Consider the following 12,268-nt stretch of genomic DNA (forward strand, 5'->3'; position numbering starts at 1 on the left):
CCCTTTCTAGAGATGAGAATGGCAAGGTGGCTGCCCTTTGCCTTGGGAGGGTCAGGACCGGGAAACAGAGGTGTGAGGTGCTGGGACATCTCTTCCAGGTCCGTATCTGTGCTTCCTGGACAATCTGCAACTTTCCGTAAGTTGAAACCACTAACCTTGGTGGAGGGAACCCAAGGTACTTTCTTGTCCTTACCTTGGCCCTTGCTGGGGACTTAGTTTTCTCCTTTTGGGGAATAGGCAAGATGCTGGGCTGGTTCTGGGGGAAATCTCAACCTGCCTTTGCCGGAGAACGTGTAAGAACATCATCAACGATAAATGAACGTTGTTTATACGAAAATCTGCAGTCTGGATTATCCACAACAAACACTACATTTGGGTAGCTTCCCCTTCCCTCCCTCTACCACAGAGATCCCTGGGATGCAAAGAATGCCATTTTTTTCTTTTAAGATTTTAGTTATTTATTTTGAGAAAGAGTGTGTGTGGGGAGGGTAGGGGCAGAGGGAAAGGGAGAGAGAGAATCTTAAGCAGACTCTGAGGTGAGTGTGGAGCCCCATGTGGGGTTGAATCTCACGACTCTGAGATCATTACCTGAGCCAAAATCAAGAGTCATACGTTTAACTAACTGAGCCACACAGTGCCCCAGGAATGTCAGATTTTGAATTCAAAATTGTAGTAAATAAAATGACAAAAGAAAATTCATTGCCTTGACTCATCCTACCTTTGTGAGTCAACTCAGGACAGCTTTGGGGTCAACCACACACTGAGTTCCTTTAGTAGCACTGAAAATGGAGAGTCTGGGCGACAGGCAGTGTCATCCACAGCCATGCACAGCCCCCAGCACTGGGGTGCCCAAGGCTGCTGCCTGGTGTGCCCAGAGTACCTTCTTTTTCTTAAAAACCTTTTTATTTAAAAATCATTTAAAGCTCACAGAGAAAGAGCAAGAATATAATTGTCAAAATTATATTATTCTTAGAATTATATTACATATTCTGAGAATTATATTCTCAGAAAAACTCAGAATCACCCATCAACATCATGACCACAGTTGCTTGACATTATTTCCCTAAATACAGGATTTTTTTTTTCCTTAGCCATTTGAGAGTGAGCTGTACCCAAGGTATTTCTTTACTCATAAACACATGGATGTGAATATCTTAAGAACAACAACATGTTTTACATAACCACAGTACAACTATCAAAATCAGGAAACTTAAATAGACTCAATGCTACAATCTACTGTCCATATCCCAAACTTTCCAATTGCCCCATAATGTCCTCAGTAATGAATTTTTTTTCTTGGTTCAGGATCATGTCTTGCATTTAGTTGTCATATCCTTTCCGCATCCTTTAATATAGGCACAATTCCTTGCCTTTCATTATATTAACATTTTGAAGAAGACAGGTCAGTTATTTTGTAGACTATTCCTAAATTTAGGTATGTCTGTTGTTTCTGCCAGGAATACCACTGAAGTGAGGCTGTATCCTCAGTGCAGCCCACTGGAAGACACATGGGCTAACATCAGTCTTAATGGTCAGCCAGTATCCCACTATTTGATGACCCCTAGTTCACTGAAACCACTTTACCATTGTGGGGGCATTTAGGTGGATCCCAAACCTTAAAACTCCTAGATGCTAAAAAACCCCACTATATGCTGCAATAAAGATTCCTGAACATATTTGCATGATTGTCTAAATTATTTCCTTAGGCTGAATTCCTGGAAGTGAAACCACTGATTCAAAGGGTCAAAGGACAGACTTATTTCACAAGATTTTGGTATCTAAGTGTTACTGAGCCAGTCTCCAGAAAGCAGACAGGACTGCACATGGACAAGTAGTGTCTACACATGCCCTTAGTGTTTCCAGTCCTGGGGATCCAAATACTTACCTCTCTGCCAGGTGAAATGGTCTCTCATTGTTATTTTAAATTGCACTTTGTTGCAGGGCTAAAATTGTTTTCTTCTGTTGAGTGACTATTCTTGCTTTTTTCATGAGTTTCCTGTCCACGTTTCTGTCCTATTCATGTCATTGTCACTTTCTTATCATTTTTCTTAATTGGTGGTAGTGTGGGGATGGAGTCCTGGGCAGAAAAAACCTAGTGTGAAAAGTCCCTGCTTTTTTTTTTTTTTTTTTTTTTTAAAGATTTTATTTATTTGTTAGAGAGAGAGAGAGATACAGAGCGCAAGCACAGGCAGACAGAGTGGCAGGCTAGAGGCAGAGGGAGAAGCAGGCTCCCTGCCGAGCAAGGAGCCCGATGTGGGACTCGATCCCAGAATGCTGGGATCATGACCTGAGCCGAAGGCAGCCGCTTAACCAACTGAGCCACCCAGGCGTCCCAAGTCCCTGCTTTTGCCACCTTCTGGTTTGCTGACTGGTGGGTAGGGGTGGGATTTGGTGTTTGTGAGAAGGGGAAGGAAAATAAGGACACTAGGTTCCTCATGGAACTATGAAGACCTGAGTGGAAAAAAACAACTCTCCATTTCTTCCATGTTCCTGACCCTACCCCTTTTGTGAGAAAGGAGGCTGGGGGACTAGGCTGCAGCTTGAGAGAAGAGGAAATGGTAACAGGGACAGGGATAGTGGAAGGGGAAGCAGGGGGCATGACAGGGGAGAACCTGAGTTTAAAGACAGTGTTCAGCAAGGTGCACGGCCCACTTCTGGCCTAATCCCTGCCTAAGGAAGGTAGTATGCACCTGCTAAAGGTATTATGAGCTGTGCTTGGGCCCCAGACACTCTCCTGGCCTCTAGGATCTTATGGACCAGAAGAGGATTGATGCTTCCTTAAGAGCTTGTTTCTCCATCCCAGAAGACAAAGAAAGTTCTTTCTGGTATAAAATGACCTCATTCCTTACAATAGCCCATCAAATAGAGGTTTGTTTTACACAACTGACTTTTCTTACATCGTATATCTCAGAAGAGGATAAGCTTGCCTATCATTCACACTTTAGTCCTACAGACTTTTGGCCTTAAGAGGATCCATCTCTAAGCTGGGCCTTGATAACGGGACCAAACACAGGTGAGACAATAGTTCACGGTAGATGTAGAAATACACAAGTGTCCCACCCTGAGAGATTACTTGTGAATATATAGTTCAGAAGACTTGGAGCTGCTTTTGTTCCCTCAGTCTCCCCTCTGCTTCCCTGCTGGTGACATCTCATCTCCCCAGCTTCTTACCACTATAGCATCCATTGTGCAATCTCTTGGACCTCTTCTATTTTTTATCTGTCCCTAAGTGATCTCATCTAGTCTCATGCTCCTACCAGATTTAAATATCACCTTTGAAGATTATCTTTGTGTTTATAACTTCCAAATTTGTGTTTCTAGATCAGTCCACTCTCTTGAACCTAAACATGTACTTCCAGTGTCTCATGAGTGCCTCAACCTGGTCATGTCCAGAACTGACGTGATCTGCTTCTTTAAACCTTCTCCCTCCCAATGGACTTGGCCTTTGCCATCCTTTCCTTTCACTTGTTCAGATATTGTTGACTCCTCTCTCTCATACTCTACATCCACTCTGTCTTAAATCCTATTGGCTTACCACTTCTCATCTCTTCTCTTCCCACTGGTAGCACTCTAGTCCAAGCCACCATCATCTCTTGCATCTCCTGACTTCCCCCGCTTGCTGCTGTCACTGCTTCCTTGGTAATTTCTCCATGCAGTAACCACAGTGAGTCTGTTAAAATATGAGTCAGACCATGTCACTGTTCTGCTCAAAACTCTTCTATCACTCCTGCACTCAGAGTAAAGCCAAATTTCTTATGGGGCAGGCAAGGGCCTACGTATTGACTCCCTCCTTGTCCTGACTTGTTTACCTCCCTTGAAGGACACCAGGTCAGAATTATACTATAGCCTATAAGTTTTAACATTCTTTTTATGACCAGCTTATGCTAACTGAGAAATTGTAGCTAGCTGACGATAGATAAGGGAGTCAGCAAGCAGCATAACAGGATAACGAATAGCGAAAATCTGTGTTTAACCCGGCTGTTTCTGGCTTCTGTATAATAATGCTTCTAATGCTTTGCTAAGAAATGAAAAATTGCTTAAACCCTCAACTCTAAGGAGCAAGAGGCTGGCTGAGGACAAAGCAAAAGCTGGCGCCTTGCACCCCCCCCTTCACCCGCTCCCCTCCATATGTGTAGCATTATAAATAGTTAACTTGCAGAAATCACAGTCCTGCAGGGTAGGAGTCTCCCTTGGTTTGCAAATGTCCTTGAGATTTACAACAAAGAAGTTACCTTACGTTTGATAGCAGGAATGTAACATTTCACCAGGAGAGACTCCCAATTGTCTTTATGTTAGGACCTCATTAAAGGGAAAATGGCCTTGGCTTGATAGTAACCAGGCCTTCAATATCCTGATAGTGCTTTCATTCGCCTGCGTGGGCTAACCGGCCAGTTCTGCTTCTGTAAGATTGCTTTGTCTGCTTTCGCACGTGGGTCCCCTGATCCACTCCACTGACGCCAAGTATGCCTGTTCAAACTATCAATCAGTCAGCTCAGCCCCTCCCGAAACTTGTTTGTCCATAAAAATCCTGCACTACCCCAGCCTGGTGTGCTCGGTTAGCTGGAGCTGCCGACCACCCGCCGGTACCTGCGTGACAATAAACCTCTTGCTGTTTGCATCCAGTGGCAGTGTTGGATTCTTGGGTAAGGGGATCCGCGGGTCTTTCACCCTGACCTCATCTTCCTGTCCACTGTGCCACATTGGCTTCCTAACTGTTCTTTAAACAGGCATATTCACACCTTAGGGCCTTTGTACTTGTTCTTCCTACTGCCCGGACTGCTTTCTTTCCCAGCTATCTGTATGGCTTGCTCCCTCAGCTCAAAAGTCCTCTTAATTCATAGGGAAGTATGAAGAACTTAGGATAGCCAAAATGATTCTGAAGAAGAACAACAAAGTGGAAGATTTACACTACCCAGTTTCACAAGTTACTCTAAAGTTATGGTAATCAAGGCAGTGTGGTATTAGCATAAGTTTAAATATAAAGTTCAATGCAATAGAATTGATTTATGGTCAATTGATTGTAAACAAAGGTGCGCAGACAATTCAGAGGGAGAAAGAAAAGTCTTTTCTCCAAATGGTACTGGGACAATGGTTCTCTACATGCAAAAAGAGTGAATTTGGACACTTATCTTACCTCATGCGATACACAAGATTTAACTCAAAATCAATCATAGACCTAAATGTAAGAGTTAAAACTATAAAACTGTTAGAAGAAACCCTAAGAATAAATATCATGATCTTGGATTAGGCAGTGGTATCAACATGATACTGAATGCACAAGCAACAAATTACAATTTTGACAAATTGAACTTTATCAAAATTAAAAATTTTTGTGCTCCATAAAGCACATCAAGAAAATGAAAAGTTAAGCAACAGAATATCTGCAAATCATATATTTGCAATATATCACAAAGGAACTTGTATCCAGAATATAAAGAATTTATAACTCAATCATGAGAAATAGAAAATGGGCAAAATATTTGAATAGGTATTTCACCAAAGATACACCAATGGCCAATAAATACATGGAAATACACTCTTTGGAATTCACTCAGCTTGTTGGACCCATAGGTTTGTATCTTTTGCCAAATTTGGGAACTTTTAGCCATTATTTCTTTGAATATATTTTCCTGCTATAACTTTTCTCTCCTCTCTTTCTGGGACTTTGATGACATGAAAGATCTTTTGTTATAGTCCTATACCTCTCTGAAACTCTGCTTTTTTTTTTTTTTTAAGTCTGTTTTCTGTTTGTTGTCAAGATTGAGTAATTTCTATTTTTCTGTCTTTAATTTAACTGATTCTTTCTTCTGCTGTTTCTTCTGTTAAGCCAATCCACTAAGTTTAAAATTTTGATTATGGTATTTTTAAGTTTGAAAATTTCTGTTTGGTTCTTCTTTATCTCCTCTTCTTCCTCCTCCTCCTCTTCTTTTGCTGAGACTGTTTATTTCTTCATTTGTTTCAAGAGAGTTCATAAATCTTTTTAGAGGCGTTTTTAATTCTTACTTTAAAATACTTGCCTTCTTGGGGCACCTGGGTGGCTCAGTGAGTTAAGCCTCTGCCTTCGTCCCAGGTCATGATTTCAGGGTCCTGAGATGGATCCCCGAATCGGGTTCTCTGATGGGTGGGGAGCCTGCTTCCCCCCATCTCTCTGCCTGCTGCTCAGCCAACTTGTGATCTCTCTCTCTCCCTCTGTCCAATAAATAAATAAAATCTTAAAAAAAAGTGTATGCAAAAACCTCAAAATTAAAAAAAAAATAAAAAAAACTTGCCTTCTTTAAAATATGTGTCAGATAATTCCAAGATCAAGGTCATCTTGAGTGTTGATTGTCTTTTCTTATCCAATTTGAGATTTTCCTGGTTCTTATTATGATAAGAGATTTTGAAGTGTATCCTGGGTGTTTTAGATATCATGTTATAAGACTCTGGATTTTAGTTAAATCTATTTCAACAGGTATCTTCTGACATTGTACTGGTAAGGGAAAGATGTGCCGCCTCATTGCTGTTAGATGGGCAAAGTCCAGATTCCTCACTTGGTCTCCGTTGACACTTGTGGGGGACATGTTAAAACTGCTAGGTGGGGTTGGGCTCCCCCAACCTCATCTCATAGGGCTCCCATGAAACTTCTGCTGACACATCCTGACGGGGAGTGTGAAGTACCTTTTTACTGTTCTGACTAGGTTTTCAGTGACACTGTGATGGAAGGGGACTTGTTACCAGCAGGCAGGGCTGGAAGTCCCAGCTTCCCGCTTGGCCTTCTTTGACACCATGCCAGCTGTAGGGAGGAGCACCTTGTTGGTAAATGTGAGTGTCTAGGCTCCCCATTTAACCTTTGCTGGCAGGTTTTTTTTCTTTTTCCCCCTGTAATATTTGGGCTGGAGTATAGCTGTTATTGTCTAAAAGTTTTCTGTCTAGCTAGGCTGTCCCTTTCTTGGCTCTTGGGCTAGAGACTTTTGGGCCTGTGCATGTGTGTGTATGTGCCCGTTAAGAGTTTCTTGGTTCTGGCTTTTCTAGCGCCGAGTCTCATGTATATGAAGCAAAAAGAAAACCTAGGGAACTCATCATGTTGTTATTTTGGTCTTGACATTCCTAGCCAGTCTGCCTTCTCTCCATCTTTTAGAGTCTTCTTCTTCTTTTTCTTCTTTTTAATAGTTTTTTTTTTAAAGATTATTTATTTATTTATTTGACACACAGAGAGAGATCACAAGTAGGTAGAGAGGCAGGCAGAGAGAGAGGAAGGGAAGTAGACACCCTGCTGAGCAGAGAGCCCAATGCGGGGCTCAGTCACAGGACCCTGGGATCATGACCTGAGCCGAAGGCAGAGGCTTTAACCCATTGAACCACCCAGGTTCCCCACATCATTAGTTTCTGATGTAGTGTTCCATGATTCATTGGTTGTGTATAACACCCAGTGCTCCCCACAATCTGCGCCCTACACTTTATTTTTAAGAACAGTTTTAGTTTTAGAAAATTGAGAAGTTGGTATATTCCATGTATCCCGCACTAGCTGCTTCCTACTACTAACCTTTTTTTTTTTTTTAAGAGAGAAAAGAGAGCCCGGGAGTGAGTGAGGGGGGGGATGGGGTGGGGGCGAGGGGCAAAGGGAGAGGGAGAGAGAATCCCAAGCAGGCTCCACACTCAGTGTAGAGCTGGACACGGGGCTTAATCTCACCACCCTGGGATTGTGACCTGAGCTGAAATCAAGAGTCATATACTTAACAAACTGAGCCACCTAGGTGACTTCCTATTACTAATATTTTATGTGAATATAGTACATTTCTTCTAACTTATGAATCAATATTGGTAAATTATCATTAAAGTTCATTATTTCTTTGGACTTACTCAGTGTTTATTTAATGTTCTTTACCTGTGCTAGGATACCATCCAAGATACCACATTACATGTATTTGTCATGTATTCTTGGTCTTTCTTGGCTGTGACATTTTCTCAAACTTTTCTTGTTTTTGATGATCTTGACAATTTTTAAAAAAAATTTATTTATTTGACAGATCACAAGTAGGCAGAGAGAGAGGAAGGGAAGCAGGTTCCCTGCTGAGCAGAGAGCCCGATGTGGGGCTCAATCCCAGGACCCTGGGATCATGACCTGGTCGGAAGGCATAGGCTTTAACCCACTGAGCCACCCAGGTGCCCTGATCTTGACAATTTTTAATCAGGTATTTTGTCAGATTCCCTTCTTTTGGAATTTGTTTGGTGTTTTTCTCATGGTTAGGCTGAGAGCTTAATTGTCTTTTAAACTTTCAGGACTTTTCTTGCCATTTATTTGTTGAAGAAATGGTTTGTTTCCTATAGAATTTTCTGTATTCTAAGTTTTGCTAATTGCATGCCTGAGTCATTTATGTCTGCCTCCTCCACTTTTTTTTTTTTTTTTCATGTAAACAGGTAGTTACATTTAAAGACCTGATATTATTCAGGATTTTTTTTTTTTGGAAGGATGTGTCATAGGTAGTGTTGGGTGGTACCTTCCATCAGGAGGCATATAATTCTAATTGGCAGCCATTGATGAACATTGTCTAGACCCATTATTTTACAGGGGTTGTAAAGTGGTGATATTATAGTTCTATCCTTCTGTCCTTGTTTATTTCATTCATACAAAGAAATACTTACTATTTCAGCACAATATACTTAGGAAAGGCAGATTAATACCTTTCTTTGCTGTTTATTTTCTCGTTTTCAGAATAGAGTTCATTCTTTAGTATCCTCTAAAAGTAACACAGGAATTTTTATTTAGTATAACTATGAATAAAGACATTTTAATATATTTTAATCTCTTGCAGTGAATCCTTTTATTGATGCTCAGATTGTCCCATATTTGGCCAGTGTGAGTCTCAAGTTGACAAGATTCTAGTGTCTCTGATGGCCTCCTTGTCATCAGGGTCATCTCTTACATATGGCTCTTTTTTTTTTTTTTAAAGATTTTATTTATTTATTTCACAGAGATCACAATAAGCAGAGAGACAGACAGAGAGAAAGAGGAGGAAGCAGGCTCCCTGCTGAGCAAAGAGCCTGATGTGGGGCTTGATCCCAGGGCCCTGGGATCATGACCTGAGCCAAAGGCAGAGGCTTTAACCCACTGAGCCATCCAGGCACCCACATATGCCTCTTTTTAGTGAAAATGGTAGTAAGAGACCTCGGTTTAGGTGCTAGGGAAGGTTATTACTTATTTATTTTTTAAGATGGAAAGTACACCATATTAGCTCGCTGATCTTTTGCATTGCAGAAGAGGGAGGGTTGCTGGAGGAATGTCCTTGAGTAGATGAGAGGGCCCGGGCTATTGTGCTCTGGTGAAGGAGTTGGTTTTCAGTTGAAGGTGAAGAGGGGGGAGGGTATGCGATTAAGAAGAAAATGTGAAATAATTGCCTTGAAAGTTTGTGTGAGTAGCCAGGAAAATGCTGGGTCTTCTTATCAGCCAACTTGAAGGGTGTGATTATAAATATTCTATAAGCATGTTTGAATAGTTCTATCTAATCACTTGGCTGCGTGGATGCAGGCATGGAGTAGGTGGGAAGTTGAATTTAGGCAGAGCTGAATTTTTTCCAGGCTGGTATGATGGAGACAGTGAGGAAAATAGAAATTGAGTGTGCAAGGTAGTGTGGGATATTGTTGAAATGGGGCAGAATCTGTTACTGTTAGGGTCAAAGGGGCTGGAAGTCTGGGAAGAGGAAAAATTGTGGGGGATGGGCAGGGGAGACAGTGACTTGCAAGGACAGGAGGTGCTGAGCACAGTGTGGGATACTTAAAATTCATTCAGTATTTTCTAATGACCTCCCTTCAGCTTCAGAGAAGCCTTTCCATTTCCTGGGTCCTGGGGTTTTGTGAATTAGGCTTATTGCCTTCCTTGTAGGGACTGCTTCCCCCCACATCCATCTCCTAGCTGCCCTGGCCCTCTCCCCACAAAGGACCGTTACAGGGATCTTGGATATTCTGGAGAATTCATTACATGGAGTGAGTGATTAATCTGTATTCATGGAAGATGTAGATAAGGGCCCTTGGGACTTTTGGACAGTGGCTCTGAAGATGACCCTGATGATGCTGACATCCTTTCATAATGTCAGAGCCCTCAGTAGTTCCTTCTGAAAAGCCTGACCTGGGAGGAGGTGGTGGGCTGAGGAAATGGCCACTGCTCCAGGGCTGGGATTCGGAAGGGGCTGAGAGTGGCTCCTGCCACAACATAGGGTGTGTTCTTCCTAAGTCAGTGAGCTGTGTCTGCCCACCCCTGCAACCCGTTCACCTGCACACAACTGGCCCTGGGTCCTCAGACCTTGGCTGTGGAGGCCAGGAGCTGGTGAGGGTCAGTGAGTGGGTGCTGAATGAGGAGCATGGAGATGGACAGGGAGATACATGGGTACTTGGCCAGCGTCGGAAACTGTCCTAGAAGACCTTAAACTGGGAGGTGCAGCATCATGGGTTATCCCTTTCCCAGAAAGATCAACAATTAAACCCTGAAAATAGACTAAAATTTTTACTAGACATAGATGATCAAGGACCGATTCAAAAAGTAAGTCCTCCTTTTTTTTTTTTTTTTTTTTAAAGTAGGCTCCATACTGGTCATGGAGCGCAATGCAGGGCTTGAACTCATGATGCTGAGATCAAGACCTGAGCTGAGATCAAGAGTTGGGCACTTAACCACTTGAGCCACCCAGGCGCCCCCCCCACCACAAATCCCCCATTTTAAATTTAGAAACTATTGCATAAACAGGCCAAAGTTAAAGATAGCACAACAAATTATTTATTTATTTTTTCCTGAAGAGCAAAACAGTCTTGTATTGGGGTCTACTTTGAGGAGCAAATCTATTACAATATGGAGGAAATTTAAGTCCAAAAATTACCAAGTATAAGAATGAGTGGCAGGACAAGTAATAGAAACAAAACAACTGGTCCATCTTTAGTAAATATCCCCAAATTCAAAGCCCCAGGGACCCAAAGGGTTTGGGAATTTACTTTCTCCTTTTTTCCTGCCTGTCTTGCCAAAGTTTACAGAACACTTGCTGAGGAGAGAGGGCCCTTAGATGTATTTTCAGGGGAAGTGCTTTGTCAGTGGTAGAAGAAAGCCCTTAGACAAGGGCCTGGGTTGGGAGTGGTTTGGAGTAGGAAGGGGGAGCGGCTGGGTGGGCAGGGAGTGGGATGGCTGAAGGTATGATGGGGAGGGGCGGAGTTAGGGAGGTAATAAAGGTGGAGTATGACACAGAGTGGAGGCAACAGGTATTTGGCTGCAGTTTTTAGGGCCTATCCCAGGGGCTGTTTAGTGGTGGATGAAGGGGCAGACTCAGTGGAGATGCAGAGGGTTCCAAGATACATGGTGTGGGAGTGAAGAGGTCAGTGTGTTGTGAAAGTAGCTAGAGGTGGTTAGACTGGCAGCTGGCCACCTTCCTGGGCTGCTCTGCTCTTCTCACAACCCACCCTCCCTGGGTGTTTGGGACTGGAGGAAATTCTCCAGTCCATGGTCTGTGTTGATGGCAAAGCTGGGAGTGACTCTTCTGGATCCTGGGCTCCAGCCCAGGACAACAGTCATGGGGCAAGGGCTGCCTAGCCTTGGTCTACTTTCCTTTTCCTCTTCCTTCCAGGTTTTCTGGAACTAACCTAGCTTTAGGTGTTGGAGGATCTGTCTGTACTAAAGGATCTTGGCCTCCCATGCTCTGCCCTCTAGAGGTTCCTAACCTACATGGGAGATCCCAGACAGTTATAACAAATAGAACTGTGGATGTGAAGGGAAGGGGTGCAAACATCCCTTGTGGAAGCTCTGGGAGAAGACAACTATTCTCCATGCCCTCAGCTCTGACCACCATCAATGGCCCTGTAGCCAAACAATGGATGGTTCCAGCCCAGAATTTTCCATGGGCTCAAGACCCACATGTTCAATTGTGTCTTCCACTCCCCACCAAGATGTCTAACAGGAAAGTCAACAGAAATATGTCTACCTCCAAACTCGTGATTCCCCTGCCTGCAATGAAGTGCTCTGGGCTGGATGTGGGCAGAGGTGCTCTGGATTCTGTCCTTCCGGGCATAGGAATTCCTTGGGTGCTGTTGAGCACTGAAATCTCTCCCCTTCTGTGGCCTGGGGGACTGGGGAAATAAGGAGGCCTTTAGGAAGTTTCTGAAATACTTCCCACTCCCGTCCCCCAGCATATCTTTTGATGAATGTGACCTGTCACCTGCTCCCTGGGGGAAAAGCCTCGTTGATGTGTGAGCACCTGGTTTCTGCTCACTGAGCGTGTCTAAACTCTTGGCTGTGGGAGGAGAGGAGCAGGTTGAG

At 43.2% G+C, this 12,268-nt stretch overlaps 1 protein-coding gene across 1 annotated transcript in view; it reads left to right on the forward strand.

Moving 5' to 3' along the window:
* Positions 1 to 12,268, forward strand: part of LOC132017844 (butyrophilin-like protein 1) — a 56,749-nt gene that overhangs the window by 18,348 nt on the left and 26,133 nt on the right. The gene's annotated exons all lie outside the window — the stretch shown is intronic.

This window comes from Mustela nigripes, chromosome 5 (genome assembly GCF_022355385.1).
Source record: "Mustela nigripes isolate SB6536 chromosome 5, MUSNIG.SB6536, whole genome shotgun sequence".
NCBI classification, from domain to species: domain Eukaryota; kingdom Metazoa; phylum Chordata; class Mammalia; order Carnivora; family Mustelidae; genus Mustela; species Mustela nigripes.